This window comes from Perognathus longimembris, chromosome 28 (assembly GCF_023159225.1).
Source record: "Perognathus longimembris pacificus isolate PPM17 chromosome 28, ASM2315922v1, whole genome shotgun sequence".
NCBI classification, from domain to species: domain Eukaryota; kingdom Metazoa; phylum Chordata; class Mammalia; order Rodentia; family Heteromyidae; genus Perognathus; species Perognathus longimembris.
Window position 1 is genome coordinate 44,991,030 of NC_063188.1, and position 14,825 is coordinate 45,005,854.

Sequence of the window (14,825 nt, forward strand, 5' to 3'; positions counted from 1 at the left end):
ACATTATTTAAGAATTTGTGTCCAAGATTTAGAAGGAGCTGGTGAGGCTGCCACATCATGGCTGGATCAGGCAGGCTTTCACAGAGACTTGAAGTCCTACATGAAAACTCTGGGTAGACATGAGTGTCTCAGGAAAGCCTCTTGCTTTCCAACTCCCAAAGAACAGACCCAGAAATTTTCACTTGAGTTCTCCTCCCGGAATTGAGTAGTAGTTCTTTTTCTCTTGTTTTTGTCCTCCTCCTCTGACACAGTGATTTATGTCCATGCTGGAAGATACAGGGCAAGCATGCCAGCTGAAAGCATGGAGGTAAAGGAATAGTGAAGTGTTTATAAAGCACAAATGACTTGTGTGACTAAGTGCTCTTTTCTCTAAATTTGTCCTTTTCCTAACAGATCCCATTTCTGCTGGGTTGCTAGGTGTCTGGCTTTTCCAAGATTCTTCAGGAGGTAAGAATATGTGAGCATCATAGAATATATGTCACAAAAGTGATGAAGAAAAGGCGAGCCTTTGGTTACTGACTGTCCAGCTAAGGAGCTGACATGAAATCCCTAAAGTGCTTGTGTGCAGAGTCCTTTAGGATAAAAGTTTGATAGCTATTTGTAGCGTCCAAAATGAGACTTCAAATAGAACTTTCGTTTTACTTATATTTATATAAAAATTAAACATTTGGAAAGATTAAAGTCAATCAATTTCAGTAGCATTATATACCAGAGCAAAAAGTTCTCCAGCTGAATACCATATCCAGCTTTTAACTTGTTTATAAAGAAGTGACTCCAAATGATTTTGAGTGAAAATTACTGAGATAATATGAGAGTGCAGAGAGAAATTATGATGTGCTCCTCCAGCCACTTTTGTTGTCTGTCCTTCTGAAAGGCAGACAACTGAATTCCCAGGAAAAGTGGATTAGGAGACCTGGAATGACAAAAGGGAAATATTCTATTACTTTCAGAGCCCTACAAGTCAGAGTTAGGAGAAGGCTATGAAAGGGGACACTCAGTAGACATGCGCTTGAGAATTAGAATGAAGCAGTGAAAAGGTAATGCAATTCTTTGTGAAAGAGGACATGGAAATTTTATGTTTAAGGCAGAATTTCCTGACCTTTCTATTTTCTGATTCTACCCTGCTTTATCTCTTTTGGACTAGCATCATACGTGACATCACAGTGTACAAGCTACTTTCATTGTGTTTCCTAATGGACTACCTATGAGGCTCAAGTATTAGCTCACCAGCATAGTGAGAACAATGTCAAACCCCAGAGGTTATTTATTTATTTATTCATTCATTTATTTTTCTGGTCCTGGGGCTTGAACTCAGGGTCTGGGTCCTGTTCCTGAGCCTCTTTGTGCTCAAGGCTAGCATTCTACCACTTGAGCCACATTGCCCCTTTTGGCTTTTTCTAAGCAGTTTATTGGAGATAAGAGTCTCATGGACTTTTCTACCCAGGCTGGTTTCTAACTGTGATCCTCAGATCTCAGCTTCCTGAGTATTTGGGATTATAGGCATGAGCCACCAGCGCCCTGCTTCAGCAGTGTTATTATATGGCTCCAAATGTAGCTTTAAAAATAGTGAAGTGTAAAAGTGTGTGAAGGAGAAAAGTTATTATATACTGTTTACACTTATAACAGATATTCAGACAATAAGGACTTATCAATCTTTTGTAGAGTGTGTGTGTATGTGTGTTTGCCAGTACTGGGTCTTACCACAGGGCCATGACCCTCTCCCTTCACCCTAAGGCTGGTGATCTACCACTTGAGCTATGCCTCCACTTCTGGCAGATTGCCAGTTAATTGTAGGTAAGAATTTCATAGGCCTTTTTCCCTGGCTGATTTCTGACTTTGGTTCTTATATGTCATCCTCTTGAGTAGCTAAGATTACATATGTAAGCCTTATTTAGTGCTTTTTTTTTTTGGCCAGTCCTGGGGCTTGGACTCAGGGCCTGAGCACTGTCCCTGGCTTCCTTTTGCTCAAGGCTAGCACTCTGCCACATGAGCCACAGCGCCACTTCTGGCCATTTTCTGTATATGTGGTGCTGGGGAATCGAACCCAGGGCCTCATGTATATGAGGCAGGCACTCTTGCCACTAGGCCATATCCCCAGCCCTTATTTAGTGCTTTTGATACAGGAAGAAAAGGAAGTAAGTAGTAATGTTCATTGACATTTTATCAAAACCTAAGTACAATCTTTCCTAGTCCTGGAAATTATTTTACTCACCCAAATGTAGAAAGGAAATTTGGACTCTGCTGTAGGTGTTTCAAATAGTATTCTCTGGAGGTAATTTTTCAGCCTGAAAATGATAGCTCAGAGTTTTCATGTGAAAAAGCTTCATGAGTTTACAGAACACCAGGTGAAAATTGGTCAATTAAGCAATATAATCAGGAGGGAAGGAAATATGTATTAGCTGAGAAGTATTATGGGGCAAAATCCACTTGGCCCTTTGGTAAGAGGACCACTTGTAAGAATTAGTTGACGTATTTGTTTCATCAACTTAGTGGAAAATAAGCAGTTTGATATGAGATTGAGTTCTCTCTTTTTAAAACAATAATGTAAATAAGAATCTAAGAATTGTAGCAAGATAAAGACCCTTAGTACAATGCTGTGATAAGTTTAAGGAAAACACTAATGTACATTTGAGTTACATGAGAGCATATAGTATTCTAACAGAGTTGAAAAACTGGTGCTTGGGAAAAGAAAGTACTTAATTTCCATTTTCTCAGTAAATTTGATACTTCATAAATTGTTCAGACCTTACTGCTTTTATCGTTTTTGTGGAGTTTTGAGCCTATCGAAAATTGCACCTGGGAATAGATTATAGCTCAACTCATCATTTCTTTGGGGAGTTATCTGGGATAACCTTCTGCGATGAGCCACCTCTACAGGTGACGCTGTTCCACGATATTTCTTGGGAAGCTTTTCCTTGTTCCTCATTTTACTGCTATAGCCTCAGCTAGTTATACTTATTGCCTAGAATTTTTAATTTCCTCTGTTGGTCTCACAGATTTCAGAAGAGTATATCTGTACCCTGAGTCCTTATGTTAGTCAGTTTCTTGTTCTTTTGTCAAGTTAGTTCTGTATGGTTTTCTGATCTATAATTTTCCTGTTTTCTGGCTCAGGCTTTACTTATATTTCATCTATGGGGTCTCATTTTAAGGACTCTGAAATGAATTGTTTTATGTTTATTAGAAACAAGTCTCTCTCTTTTCCATTACTTTTATCAGGCTATTTGAAATTCCTTCTAAATCCTGGTCCTCTTGTCTTTGCTTTGTGCTTACCTTTATCAAGCTTCATCTTTGGTGTGCCTCTCCTTAAAGGGCTTTAGTTTATAAATTCCTTTGTCACATAGTCTTAGAAAACATGTAATTCCTATATTCCCAGGCATAATAGCTCAGTAGAAAATCTTCTAGTAATTCTTTGTTTCCCTTATTTTTACAGTATTGAGGATTGAACTTGATAGACATGTGTTCTCTTAGTTGCCCAGTCCTGTTTTTATTTTTTTCAGTTATATTCTCACATTAACTTTGCCAGCCTATCCTTAGAATGTAATCATCTTTTTTTCCTTTTCTTTTTAAAATTGTTATTGTCAAGGTGATGTACATGGGCTAGAGTTACATATGTAAGTTAGTGAGTACTTTTCTTATCAAACTTGATATCTGCTCCCTCATTTTTCTCCCACCTTCCCTCCTGCCCCCTCCCAGTTGTACAGTTAGTTTACAACATATTTTCTTGTAAGTTTTGCTATTGCATTGGTTTTCCTTTTACTGTTTGACTCACCATTTTGATGTTCTTCTTCCCTTCCCTAATTCAGACAAACATATATACATTACCTAGGGTACCAGAATCAAAAACAGTGAAAAAGGGGGCTAAATCATAGGGAAAATGAACAGAAGAAGAAATAAGTAATTTCACATATTATGTTAAGAATAACTTCAATAAACCACTTGTTTCCCTGTTTTGGAGATCATGTCGCTTAGTATCATCTTATGTGACTGTACGTACACAATTATTGAGGTATTGTGGTCATCTGCTAGGACTATCCTAAACATATACTAATTATCACCAGTGAGGGAAACAGTAGTATAAATGTTGCTCTAGTTCTGTTGAGCACTTCTTCATGTACCTCTTGGCCATTATCATTTCTTCTTCAGAGACGTCTCTCATTAAGTCTTTAGCCCCCTTATTAATGGGGCAGTTGTTTCTTTGAGGATTTGTTTTCAGGGAACTTAATATTTTAAATTTTAAGATCTTCACCCAATTTGTGAGCTTACTATTTATCTTGCAAGGTATGTCCTTTGCCATGCAGAAGCTCTGCAGTTTGATGCAATCCCATTCGTCCAACCTTTCTTTGATTTTTTTTTTCTGTTTCTGGGTCTTTGTTGAGAAAGTTTCGACTTGTGACATGGAACCTTACTGTTTCTCCTAATTCTTCCTGCAATGTTTTCAGGGTATCTGCTTTTACCTCCAGGCCTTTCATCCATTTGGACTTGATTCTGGTGCAGGGTGATATATAAACATATAGCTTTAGTTTGTTACAGATGTTTAGCCAATTTTGTCAGCACCATCTGTTGAAGAGGTTGTTTTTCTTCCATCCTATTTTTTGTCTCCCTTATCCAAGATTAGGTGGCCACAGGTCTGCGGGTTCATTTCTGGATCGTCAGTTCTATTCCATTGGTCCTCAGGCCTGTTCTTGTGCCAGCACCAAGCTGTTTTTATTACTATAGATTTGTAATAGAGTTTGAAGTTTGGTATTGACATTCCTTCAACACTGTTTTTTTTTTCCTGCTAAGGATTGTTTTTGCTTTGGGGTCTTTTGTTGTTCCATATGAATTTTTAGATTTCTTCCTCTATTTCATTAAAGAATGGTGTTAGATATGAAATACATAGTCACAAGGAGGGTTGATGAATGGCCTTATCTACAGCCCCAGTTTTAGCTATTTCAGTTCAGACTGCAGTTTCCCAGGAAACCTGGTGTGTATCTTGTCCTCTTCACAACATTGTGGAAAGTCAAGAAATTCTTACCTTTCCATGGAGTCAGATTGTTTCTCCAACTCTGATTGGCGGTGGAGTTAAGATATTCATCTTTAATTAACAAATTCATTTACTTTGCAGAGAGAAAAATAATGTAAACTCCCTGAGCTATTCTCATTTCCTACTAACACCAAGTTCTGGAAAATAAAAACAACTCAGTTTTTAAAGCAGTCCATATTATGAAGAAATGTTGTCAACCTGTTATTGCTTGTTAATCCCTATTTCTGCTTATAATCAGATACATAAACAATCTGAAATTTGTTGCACAATTATCTGTCAGATGACATTTAAACATGAGAAAACACAACATTTAAAAGATTAGGAGACCTAAAGAACTGAAGCTAATTATAGAAATAATTAATGTGAATCTTTCTAGTATTTATTATCTGATATATGGATTAGTAAGTACAATGTGCTTTTTAGAGTAGCAAAATTTTTCCCAAGATGCTGAGTCTGAAATTTTTTGAATATGTCCCTGTTTAGTAAAGAGGCTAAGGTAGAGCACTATTTTCAAAATTAGATTGCTTTCAACCAGAGTTAATCTAGAGCGGATTGGATGTTTACTGAAATGATAGAAATATACCATACTACTCTATCTGTGCTATTCTGCAGAGTAGCCAATTACCTACCTGTGACTGCTGCAGCCTTACAGCCTTGCTAATATGATTGAGAAGCTGAAATTTTCAATTTTTTAAATTTTGATTAAATTTAAGTGGTTACAAGTGACTAATTATTATAGTATACATATAATAGAGGTGTACACTGGTATAGCCTGTAGAAGAAGTAAAGAGATAAACTTTTTTGCACAACTGGATTTGCCTGTAAGTAATCTGTGAATTTGTTAAGAAAATATACACCCAGTGCTTAGATCCACTCACTGACAAAATGTAGAAAAGAAAAGTAGTTTGGGGTTGTCAAAAAAAAAAAAAAGAATGCTGTTGGGATATTGAGGGGGTATTGCATTGAATTTGTAGATAGCCTTTGGCAGTATTGCCATTTTCACAATATTAATCCTCCCAATCCAATCCAAGAGCATGGAAGGTTTTTGTTTTTTTTCTACTGCCTTAGTTCTGCATTAATTTCCTTTTTCGGGTTTTTAAGGTTTTCATTATATAAGTCTTTCAATTCTTTGGATATGTTTATTCCGAGGAATTTTATTTTTCTTGATGCTATTGCAAAAGGAGTTGCTTTCCTGATTTCAGCTTCACTCTTCATATTGTTGGCATACAGGAAAGCCATTGATTTTTGACGATTAATTTTATGTCCTGCTCCTTTGCCAAAGTTTTCGATCAGCTAAAATAACTTTGGAGTAGAGTCTATGGGGCTCTTTAAAAACAGAATCATGTCATCTACAAAGAGAAAGAGAGTTTTCCTTCATTTTTCCCTATTTGGATCCCCTTTATATTTGCATCTTACCTTAATGCTCTGGCTAGGAATTCTAGTACTATATTGAAGAAGAGTTTGGAAATAGCAGACATCCTTGTCTGGCTTTAACCTTTCTACATTAAGTAAAATGCTAGTTGTAGGTTTGTTATACTCATCCTTAAGTATATTCAGCGATGGTCTATGGAGTCCTAGTTTCTCCAGAGCTTTCATCATACATGGGTGTTGGATATTGTCAAATGCTTTTTTCTGTATCTATCAACATGATCATGTGATTCTTGTCCTTGCTCCTATTGATGTGATGAATTACATTAATGTTTATGATGTATGTGTTAAACCAGCTTTGCATCCCTGGAATCAATCCTGTTTGATGTGTATAATTTTGCTGATGAGTTCTTGAAGTCATTGGCCAGAATTTTGTTGAGAAGTTTTGTATTGATGTTCATCAAAGAAATAGGTCTATAGTTCTCTTTCTATGATGAGTCTCTGACTGGTTTTGGGATGAGGGGGATGCTGGCTTCATAGAATAAGTTTTGTAGTGAACTTTCGTTTTCAATTTCATTGAAGAGTTTGAGGAGTATTGGCATGAGTTTTGCTTTCCAGGCCTTATATAACTCAGCTGTGAATCCAACTTTGGGCTTTTCTTGGCTGAGAGGTCTTTAATTGGTTTTGTTTCATTACTTGATGTGGGTCTATTTAATTGCTTTATATCTTCTTGGTTTAGTTTGGGCTTATCAATATTTGTTAGAAATTCCTCCATTTCTTTGAAAATCCCAAGTTTGTTAGCATAAAGGTTTCAGAAATATTCCCTTATAATATTCTGAAACATCATTCTTTCTGTCATGATGATTTCATTCTCATCTCTGATTTTTGTTATTTGGGTGTGCTCTCTTCTTTTTTTGGTAAGATTGGCTAAGGGTCTGTTGGGTGGTCTGCAATCATAGATAAGTAATTTCACTCTCTCCTCTTTTAGATATAAAAACAGATCAAATGCTACCACAGAACACAATTTAGTTATTCCCCTATCAGTCTCTGCTTTTCTTTGTTAGTGAAGGGGAATTGTGATTCAGCAATTGGATTATATAGAGTTGTAACCAGTAAACAAATCTGCCCTTTCGTTTAAATCAGTCTGCACTGAAAAGATTAATCAATGAATCCCTTTGACATAATCAAAAATGAATACAGATACAGTCTAACTAGACAATCAACAACTAGGGATCAATGGCCTAGGAAGCTCCAAGAAGGAGTGAAGGACCAGAAATTAAGAGGTATAAGGAAAAGTAAGAGTAGAGAAACGAAGAGAATGAAAGGAACAGAAAGATGATAACAGATCTAAATTCAGAGAAAGGAAAAAGAAAAAATTAAACAATGAAAAAATTAAAATAAAAAATGAAATCTTAAAAAATTGTATGTAGGGCTGGGGATATGGCCTAGTGGCAAGAGTGCTTGCCTCGTATACATGAGGCCCTGGGTTCGATTCCCCAGCACCACATATACAGAAAATGGCCAGAAGTGGTGCTGTGGCTCAAGTGGCAGAGTGCTAGCCTTGAGCAAGAAGAAGCCAGGGACAGTGCTCAGGCCCTGAGTCCAAGCCCCAGGACTGGCCAAAAAAAAAAAAAATTGTATGTAGGTATAAAGGAATAATACCAAAATTGAGGGTGCTGAGCTTGAGAAATGGAGGTTTTAGTAATCAGTCTGAATTTTTTATGTGCACAATGAAGGAGGAGGCCTAATAAACACTACTTGGTATATAATTAGGGAAGAAGTAGGAAAAGAAGAAAAGATAAAAATAAAAAATGGGGGAGAAACAAAGAAATAGTAAAATTATTTTAAAAATTAGCAAAAAATAAAAAATTTAATTAGAAAAAGGAATTCTTCATTATTTGGGTAATCTTGTATTTCTCCTGTATGCACTGTCCATTTTTTTTTATGGAGCTTCTGATTTCCTGGTTGTAGTCAGTTTTCCTGTGGCTTAGTTGGTTTCTTAAGTCACTTTGTTTAAGCTGGCCAACAAAGAGTCTGCTGTACAGACATGGGGTCTCTGTGACCCTTCTCCCAGGCCAGTTTATTGGTAGAGTGGTCTGTTTTGCGTGTCTCACAGGAGAGAGGTGGGTGTATTCTGTATCTTGGGGTCACTTCCAGGAAAAGAAAAAGAATGTAGTGGAAAATGTGACTGATCTGATCACCAAAGTTTTTGCAAAGAGAATTATTTCAAGGATGGACTCTGACTTAAAGGGAACATCACTCCAAATTCAGGTGACTCATGACTATAATGGTAGCAATACAGCTGACCTCTGAAAAAGTACATTTCGAGCCATAGCAGGAAAATCTGTTGAAAATATTTTTGGAGGGACATGGAGCCTGAACTCAGGACCTTGGCAGTGTCTTTGAGCATCTTTTGCTTAAGGCGAGCACTCTACCATTTGAGCCACAGCATCACTTCCAGCCTTTCCTGAGTAGTTTATTTGAGATAAAGAATCTCACACACTTTCCTTCCTTGGCTGGCTTCGAACCACGATTCTCACATTTCAGCCCTGTAATTAGCTACTATTACAGGCATGAGCTACTGGCACCAAGCATACATGACATTTTTATGACCAATTATTTAACAAAAATCCAGAAATAGAAGTGTGGTTCAAGGTTCAAATGATAGAGGACCAGCTTTGAGCAATAAAACCAAGCAACAGTGATAGGCCTTTAATTTAAGCCCTGGTACTGGCACAGACTCAAAAAAATGGAATATCTTGCAGAATTCATACATGCTCAAATGTCTATGTCATTATTTCCCAAAATAGAGTAAACATACCACCCTGAAATCTCTGTGCCTAGTTGATAAGACAATGTCACTGTAAGAAAGAGTGCCTATATCAGGTGTGCAAAAAAATAAGGGGGGGGAATGCTCATCCTAGAGTGAAATTAAGTGTAATTCCTTATTCCATCTTTATGCTACAAATGTCTCCAATATCAACATAACTCAATCTGTGTCTCAAAGCATCCAAGCATTGCCAACTAGAGCTTGCTTTTTTTTTTGTTTTTGCCTTCTGCTTAATTGCTCACTATAACTCCTCTCAAATTTTCTTCCCAAAGTATCTTGTTCAGAAATTCTTATTTTGTAATCAAAGTCAAGAACCTGAAAGTTGCTAACACTTGAAGACGATTTTCAGAAACTCTCAGCAGCCATCACTCAAGGATTTAATTTTAGTGACTCTACTGGGAGCCTCCAGAAGCTAGAAGCTTTTCAGCACTTAAAAAAAAAAGACCACGGGCTGGGAATATGGCCTAGTAGCAAGAGAGCCATACCTCCACATCTGACTTTTTACTGGTTAATTAGATGTGTCTCAAACTTTCCTGCTTAAACTGGCTTTGGACTGCAATCCTCAGATTTCAACCTCATCAGTTGTTAGGATCACAGGCATGAGCCACCAGTGCTCAACTTAGATTTGGAATGTACTTTGTCCCCAAATACACGACTGTTATATTTTACGGGGACCCCTAATACTCTTGGGAATGATGGAGCTCTGTAGGATATGGATCTCAGAATTTGGCCTCATAGCAGGACCTCTGTTAAATAACACTAAGGCTCCTTGTTAAGAGCCTTTAGAAAGGACTGGCAAACAGCAAGCAGTAGATTAAATTGTAGAGAAATGTTGTTTGCCAGTACTGGAGTTTGAAGTCAGGGCCTCAAGCCCTCACTTGGCTTTGTGTCTCATGGTTGGCTCTGTCTCACTTGAGCCACACCTTTAATTCCAGATTTCGTCTCCTTACTTGATGATAAGAATCTCACAGAATTTCACAGACTGACTTCAAACCATAATCCTCAGAGCTCAGTCTTCTGAATAACTGGGAATATGAGTGTGAGCAAAGCACTGGAGAGGTAAACAGATAAGACTTAGTTTATATGTTGCAGAAAGCAGAGAATAGCTTTAGAGTTGTTAACTCAAAAATGATGTGACATTCCTACCTGGAGTTTATAAATCTAAACAATTGAATATTGTATCATTTTCATGGCTAAACTTCTTCAGAATTTTCCTGCCTATAACACTTCCATTGAAAAGACAGCCAGGTTAACTTTGGAACACTTCCTCCCCTCTCACCCAAAGTAAAACCACATATCAGGTGTGAAATGTATTAGAATGTAAGGGGCACCAATGGTATCAGGTAGGAGACTGACTAAACATCAGGTCATTTTGTTTGTTACTCCAAAATCTGAGATAATTTAAATCTTACCTCACTCACATTTACCTTTCCTAAATAAGGAACTTTGTCATTCTTGTATAGAAAAAATATGATTAGGCATACTCTGGTATGATAGATCTTAAAGATCAGCTATTAGAAAATCCTGATTAAGATTGGTTTACAAAAATAAATTGTTTTATCCAAAAACGAAGAGGCTAGCAGAATATACAATAGTTAATCAGTGGATTATAATAAAAGTCAATCCTTCCATTTTTTAAGTCACTGCACAAAAGGTCAAATCAGTTACTCTGACTTGAGCATTATAGTTGAGAAGACATAAGAGGTTTAATCTTTATACTGGTTATAAATACACATTTTTTTTTCCTTTCTATGATTATATAGCAATTTTAAAATGAAGAAGATTGTTTAAAACTGATTCTCCTCCAGTGAAATGTGGCTCTGAGAAGTTATCTCTATTCAGAACTTGTTTGGGAAAAAAAGCTGTTATGCATTGTAAGGGTTATCATGTTTACATTCCACAGTTAGACAGGAAGTTAATCCATCCTATGCCTACTGTATCTAATAATCATCCACATTCAGTGTCATATGAGGAATTGGAAACAGTATTGTTACAAATGTGGAATATCAGTGAAGAAAAATGAATACAATATATTACTAACAGGAAGATAAATGGAATAGCCGCCATGATCCTTACCATTTAGGAAAATTATCACTATGTTCACTCTCCAATACTGGGTGAGGGAGAAGGACGTCTTCTCTGCGATCCCTAAGCATTATCTAGATTCTCTGTTTGCAAAATAGCACGGGATTCTATTTAACAACCTTTCCTTAAGCCTCTTTGGAGGAGAGGAACTTATCTATTATTAAAATTGGCAAGGTTACAAATATTTACTAGAGCATCTAAACACCTTCCGTGGATAGATATTGCCCTTTCCATAAAGAACTGCAAAAGCTGAAGAAGCATGTAAGACTTTACTAAAGTAGTTAATTCCTAGGTTTCTATTACAAAGTGATAATAGCCCAACTTTGTATCTGACAAATAATTCATGACCACTACAAGGCTTGGGAGTAAACTGCTCTATGCACTTGCTGGAATCTCTAATGCTCAGATGAAGTGGAAAGGGCTTATCAACAGCTTAAAACTTCTCTGTAAAAACTGTCAAAAGAAACCCTGTGAAACTGGGTTGAAATTGCTGCCAGTTTACTTGATGCAAATCCTGACTGCACCTAAAGGCCTCTTCAGTTAAATTCTTTTGAAATGCTGTATTATGCGACTTTTTAAACCTGTGATGAGGCATCACAGAGGCATCATAAAATGTATAATGTATAAAATATATAATGAGAGGCATCATAAAATGTATAATGTATAAAATGTATAATGTGGCATCATAAAACATATAATGAATCAGCACCAGGCCCTAAGGCTGTAAGAGACCATGACAGTCAGATCTTTCCCATTCTAGGTAATAATAACTCTTCTTCCAAAAATAAATGGCACATAATAGATTTTAGGGACACTCCTGAAGCCACCTTTTTTCCTAAGTGGAAATGACATTAAGCTATCTTCCTCAACCCTCCTATAAATTTAAAACATTTTCTGCATTTCCTCTTGGGTACATGTCTCTAAAATAAAAACTTTCTATCTCTAACCTCAATTTCAGATTTCCTATTTTATCTACATGCAAGTACTAACTGGATTCAATTACCTCTGGAAAATTTTAAATTTTTAACAAAAAATAAATATTAAGTAACGTTGTAAAATGTGATAGACTGTTTGATTTAGTATTTATATACTAGTTAACTTATTTCAGGTGCTCATTCAATCATATTTTAGTTACTTGTATGTGATTGTTCTTTTTCATATATTCAATTATAGTTATCCTTATTTTCAATCTGATAATTATTGTTGACCTTAAGTCACTATCTCAAACTGAATAGGGACAGCTTTTCATTTCTTTTTCATTTACACCCTTTACTAGAATAGAAACAAGTTCATTTTTGGAATGGGCACAGGTATATGCATCCTCAATATTAGCAGATACAAATTTTTGGATAACTATTAGGGAAATAACCACCAATATTTTGATGGATAATATATGGGATAATTATTTCTGGATAAATACTACTATTTGGTATTGTTGGGAAGAATGAAAGCACATTTTAATAAATTGAAAAATAGTACTAGATTGGATTCCTCTAACTTGTGAGACTGTGATCACACTCAAGACTCTGGATTGGTATGCCAGTAACTGTCAATTGTGATTAAATATTTCCAGTGGAGCCCCAGATGGTACTAGATGGCTCACCAGGACCAACCGTTTCCCATGTGCTAGCCCCATGTTGGATAGGACCCTATATCATATGTTTTTGCTGGATGCAAGGAAGATATATCTCAACTCTAACAAGACTTGCTAATTTGACAATATTATAACATATTTGGGCTATATCTGTTTTCTGTGTGTGTATGGGCATGACCATCTGACCTTTGTTTTCACATCTGTCAGCAGGTATATTCAGCAAGCCTTGGAAGATGCTGCCAAAGAAGATTATTTGCTAAACTCAAATATAAAAATAGTGACTAAGTTTGTTGTTCAAAGCAGATGTAGATATTTCTAATGTTGGAACATTCGATTTGTATTTCAGTCTTTCAATACCTTCCTCAGATTAAGGCTGTTTGACTCTGACCTTCGCTTTAATGACCTACTGGTACTCTGGAGTTATTTGTTGGAATAAGATGTTGATTATCCTTTTGATACTCATAGGTGAGGTAATAATTTTTCTTTGTTACATTGTTTTGTGGCTTGTTTTCCTGCCCTAATGCTTCTTGTAACTTCTTTTCCAGATAAAAGCCATGTGGTGGTCTTGGTGATGTGGGATCCTGGCAATTCAATGAAGAATTTTCCCATGATACCCCTTGATAAAATAAGAGATGACTTCTGGTCCCTGAGTAGGCGAAGCCAACACCTCAATTCAGCTTGAAGCAAATACAGAAGATGGACTTTCACTCATCAACTTCCCTTAAGGTTTAGGGACCAAAGTTATTTAGGAGAAATCTAGGTAGGATAGATCTGAAAAAACAAATGCTACATGAGAAAAAACAGCCAGAAATTCTGAGATTAGCTCCATACTAATGAATAGAGAAGAGGACAGATGATGTAATGTGGCCACTGTAGAGAATATGGAGGATAGCACATTTTATTGGAATGTCTTTTTAAATTTTATTGTTATAAAATCGATGGAACCAGTCTCTGAGACATGCCATCAAGTCAGGTGGTATAATAATTTTTCTTTGTTACATTGTTTTGTGGCTTGTGTTCCTTCCCTAATGCCTCTTGTAACTTCTTTTCCAGCTAAAAGCCGTAAGTCATAAGTTAAGGAATAAGTATGTTTCTTTTTGGTCAGTATCACCCTTTCCCTCACTTTCTCCCAAATTTGCCCTCCGGTCCTCACCTACAAGTTGTACAGGTTTTTCAACATAGTGCTTACTGAGTACCACCGCTGCATTTGTTCATCCTTTGTCCCTCTATTTCTGTGACCCCTTTACTGTCCCAAAGACACATAAATGAACAAAAAAAGTTTACATTTGTTGGAGTTCATTTCAATAAATACTATATTGTGTGATCAGATGAACATAGGCATTGCATTTTGTGTTTCTTCCCTTAGAGTATCCTCCTTTGTTATCACTGTGTGTAAATATCTAGAGTCCTGTATAATTTGTCATGTTGCAGTATATTTTAGATCTAGCTTCTGCATATGAGAAATGAGCTATTTGTCTCTCTGAGTGTGGCTTACATCACTTAACATGATTTGTTCCATGTCCATCCATTTCCCTAAAAATGACATACGTGGTCCTATCTAGATTATTTCATAGTGAGGTATATGGTTTGGGTACTGAGAGAAAGATCTTGGAAAATATTCTTCAAGTTAAGAGCAAATTATTTTAGAATTGGATGGGAGGAATGAGAATATTGCACTATTTTGAAGAGAGGAAGAGAGAAAGGAGGGAGAGAGTCAAAATACTGGAGATGGGAGTGCAGAGATGGAATGAAGTACCAGCAAGAACAGGAGGGAATATTATCCAGAGCAGGAGTGGGCATGATAGCCTGAGGCAGCACAAAAGACCTTGATCTTCAATAGGATAGGATGAAACTACATAAGATCCGGTGAAAGGCTAAGTTCAATCTATTATCATTTTGCCAAGAGTATATCCATAGTGTTGTGA